Source organism: Akebia trifoliata, unplaced genomic scaffold (assembly GCF_017979445.1).
Source record: "Akebia trifoliata isolate Shusen 1 unplaced genomic scaffold, ASM1797944v1 Contig00508, whole genome shotgun sequence".
Lineage (NCBI taxonomy): Eukaryota > Viridiplantae > Streptophyta > Magnoliopsida > Ranunculales > Lardizabalaceae > Akebia > Akebia trifoliata.
Window position 1 is genome coordinate 1 of NW_028237048.1, and position 4,666 is coordinate 4,666.

Genomic DNA, 4,666 nt, shown 5'->3' on the forward strand with positions numbered 1-4,666 from the left:
GACCAATCATCTTCGTCTATGCCTATCAGGCGTGCATGTGATTCCCAAATGACACTCCACTCGTATACGACCACCTTTACAATACACGTTCACTGGTAAAGATAATAAAGGAATGGACCCGGATTCCAGTTGTGACTCCACTCTCATACGCGTCCCATACCACGTATGAGCTTGGTGGTCCCTACCGTACATCCCAGGATAGTACACCCCTCCGGATGATGTGACGTACTATCCCTTCAGGCATTCAAAAACCCTTTAACAACACACAAAATAGCTACGTATATATATGACTTTTCATTTAAAATAAAAGAAAAATTAACAAAACAGGATTGAGAATGGATATCTAGTTCCTACCATGCAACCGTGGTCACCCGGCCTAAAATAAATAACAATACTCAGCGCACGCGCTAACATAATCATAAATAAATATGCAACCCTTTCATTAATAACCTGGATATCCTTTCACCAACCTACATACAACATACAATGTAAAATGCAGACATCACCCCTCGGGTGTGATTCTGACATTTTACCGTTCATTCTCTTTTCCCATTCTCTCAACATTCTCACTTTTCATCTTTTCAATTTAACCATCCATTTTCAATCTTTCAAAGTTATTCTTTTGGTCTTTCCATTGAAAATCATCAATGTCTATTAAAAAATAAGGTCCCGTGATGCACGGTACCTAAGTTGGCCAAAGTAGTAAAAGCTGGTGAAAATTTGGCTAAGTGTTGAAAACTCAATTTTTCAAAGTTCTCAAAATTGAAAACAGATTTTTCGAAATGAAAGTCTCGATCACGAGATTCGACACCATATAGTTTTTGTAATCTAATTCAAAGTAATGCGAAAGTTATTACATTTTGAAAACTTGCCGAAAACGTCGAAAAATACATTTTGTTCTTCAAACAAAAATTCGGATTTTGATACTTTAAGATTTGGATCTTGAAACCATTCCCATTGTTCCGAAATGGGGGGTAAAATCTTAATTTCATTAAAGAACTTAAAAGCTGTGTCTATCGGTGGCTGTCGGTGGCAGAATCAGGATGCTGTCGGCGGAAGAATCAGAATGATGTCGGTGGAACCAACAGTTTACTCATCGGCAGGTGTCGGTGGGATAGACGGCATCTGCCGACAGAATAAAATTTTCGACGGCTTCTTGATTTCGTTGGTGGTAGAAGCTCCATTCTGTCAGTGGGACCGATAGAATGCCTTCGGCAGGTGCAGGTGGCACCGACCCTTCCTGCCTACAGCCTGAACCTCACTCGAACCTTCTAGTTTTCGATCCCCTTTTCGATTTCCTCTTTCATTCTTCAAACCATTCGACCCACCCACGATTTTGTTATCAAAATTCGATAAAACATAATCAAAACACTTACTTCTACCATGAATTTGAAATCAAACACCAATTTCTACGATTCAAATGCAAACAATAAGTTTTGTTTCAAAACCCTAAATACACATTTGAGAAATCTAAAGTTACCAATAGAAATTAAAAGTCCCCTACTTGTTTGTGGATGTCGAACGTGATAAACTCGCACCAAGATCAAGGTTGGTGGTGAAAGAGTTGATGTTGAGCTGAGTTTGATGCAAAGAGGACGACAACGGCACTCTCCTCCACTTCTACCTTAGAAGACGAGCCTCTACTAACATGGTGAAGTTCCGGGGTTCAACGATCATTCGTTCTCAACGGATCTTGAGGAGAAGAGAAGAAATCCTAGGTTTGAGAAAAATCTGAGGTTGGTTCTTTAGAGAAAAGGGAAACAAATGAGAATAAAAGAAAGTTTGCTTTCTTTTATAAAAAGCTGATAGCATACTCGTAATTTTCCTATCTTTTCTAGCTTCGATCGTAACTTGACTATCCGGACTCGAAAATGAAAAACGAGTATACCATTTCGAATGATTTTTCGTTGCAATCCTAATGGTGTGGTCGGATCTTCCTGATTCTCGTTCTAATGAAATTCTACTATTTTGGATCCCACTTAACACGAAATTTGAGGATTTGTTAACTTTTTCACCCGAACTTGAATCAAACTTGCTTACAAGCTAACCTATATATTTCGATCCTTTTGAAACTAATGGCGAAGTCGATTTTCAACAAAAATGAACATAACATAATCCAGGTAACTTACTCTAAGTTATTCTTTCAAAATATTTCTTGAATAAATACTATCTTATCTCCTCGAGATACGAGTTAAAAATACGAGGTGTTACATTCTCCCCCCCTTAATAAAAAATTTCGTCCTCGAAATTAAGATAATACCTTAGTCTTCAGAACAATTCTGGGTACTTAGCCTGCATCTCGGCCTCTTTCTCCCAAGTGGCTTCCTCAATGTTGTGGTGCCTCCACAATACTTTGACTAAAGGAATGGCTTTGGATCTGAGTTGTTTTACCCTCTTGTCAAGTATTTGTACCGCACCTTCCTCGTATGATACGTCATCGTCCACTTCTAATTCCCGTAAGTCTATCACGTGAGAAGGGTCTGGCAAGTATTTTTTCATAAGGACACATGGAATACATTATGAACCTGCTCGAGCTGCGGGGGTAAGATCAACCTGTAAGCCACTGGACCAATCCGTTCAACTATCTCAAATGATCCCACAAATCGCGGCTTTAACTTACCCTTCATGCCAAATCTAGAGATTCCTCTTCGGGGCGATATTTTCAAGAATACTCGATCCCTAAATTAAAATTCCAAAGGTCTGCGTCACTTGTCTGCATAACTTTTCTGTCTACTCTGAGTAGTTTTTAGTCTGTCCCGTATAATGCGCACTGTCTCAGTAGTTTCCTCAATAATCTCGGGACCCAACACCATGGCATCTCCTGTTTCTGCCCAACAAATCAGAAACAAAAATTATAAAGGAAAAAATTAATGAAAAGAAACATATGTCAGACATTTTATCAAACGATTGGCATGCATATACTTAACTATGAAAGAATTAAATATTTAAAATGCATATATTGTAAAGAGATCAATAAAAGAGAAACTAAAAGAAAGGAAAAACAAAAAATAAAAAAATTAGAACTTGTTTTTAAATCGCTTACCAAAAAATTGGTAGGATGGGAGGTCGAAGTTGATTGATGTTGATGAGAATATTGGGTGAGAGAGAAGATGAGAAGATTGGGTGAGGAGATCTGATTTTTTAATTTAACTAAGTATGAGAAGATTGGGTGAGAGAGAAGATGAGAAGATTGGGTGAGGAGATCTGAAAAAAAAATAGGGAAACAATTTTGAGTTCTCAACATATGCAAATCAGAAACAAAAATTATAAAGGAAAAATATTAATGAAAAGAAACATATGTCAGACATTTTATCAAACGGTTGGCATGCATATACTTAAGTATGAAAGAATTAAATATTCAAAATGCATATATTGTAAAGAGATCAATAAAAGGGAAACTAAAAGAAAGGAAAATAAAAAAATAAAAAAATTAAAACTTGTGTTTAAATTTCTTACCAAAAAATTGGTGGGATGGGAGGTCGAAGTTGATTGATGTGGATGAGAATATTGGGTGAGAAAGATGATGAGAAGATTGGGTGAGAAGATGATTTTATTAAAATAAGGAAAACAAAAAAAATCAGAAAAACCCTCAAATAAAATCCATAGAGATACCAAAATCTGTGATTTTAACTCTCTATGTATCATCAGAAGAACCAGAATTCAAAAACCAACATATCAACATTTTTCTACTTCAACTCTTTATGTAACATCAGAAAAACAAGAATCCACAAACCAACATATCAACATTTTTCTCTACCTAATCACATCCAAAAAAAATCCAAAACAGAAAATTCCAAAAATTTTCCAAGAAGTTTTTACACTTGCAAAGAAATTTTACAATTTAGGTCCCATTTGAGTGAAATCCATATTAGTATCGAATCAAGAAAAAAAGACTACTATGACAAAGAAAAACATAGAGATCACAGAAATCCAAATCCAAACCCTAGAAATTAGGTTCAAACAGAAACTAAATCGAAGAACTGAAATATTGAGATTTTAAATCTTACCTGATTTCTCCAATAAGTAGAAGCATTATGAAGTAATCGTAATAGACTCGAGCCCTAGAGATCGAATACTTGTTGATTGTTGATGAGGAGATTGGGTAAGAGAGAAGATTTGATTGTTGTTTGTTGATGAGGAGATACGGTTGTTTGAGTATATAGATTCGAAACAACGTGCTCTCCAAAAGGTTACAGTCGAAAAGATGCAAAACGGTTTGAACGAAAACAGTTGTAATCGAAGAGATACAAAATGGTTGATCATCGATTCTACATTCCTTCTCTTCTCCACTCACATTTTCAGAAATTGGAATAGCTCTCTTCCGCTTTAACGATTTCTTCATTGAATCTTCCATTGAATCTAAGGCCCTAGATCAAACAGTGATGAATCTCCATGAACGCAGAATAATAATCGAGAAAATAGAAAAAGGAAACATAATCTAAGAAAAAATCAAACCTGATCGAAATCTAGGGTTTTAGAAGGTTTCAGACAGCGAAAAATCGACGGATTCTGCTCAAAATCGGCCAAGCAACACGACTTTATATCTCATTTTCTGCGATTTTTCACAATATTTGATCGATTTAAGATCGAAGAAACAGAGTAATCGAAACACTTCAATGAATCTACAGAACAACTTATGAGATAAAATGATATGAAGTTCAAATCT

General features: G+C 36.0%; 1 pseudogene; it reads right to left on the bottom strand.

Moving 5' to 3' along the window:
• Nucleotides 1–2,268: 2,268 nt before the first annotated feature.
• On the bottom strand, nt 2,269–2,813 carry LOC147381408 (uncharacterized; annotated as a pseudogene).
• Between the last annotated feature and the right edge of the window lie 1,853 nt (nt 2,814–4,666).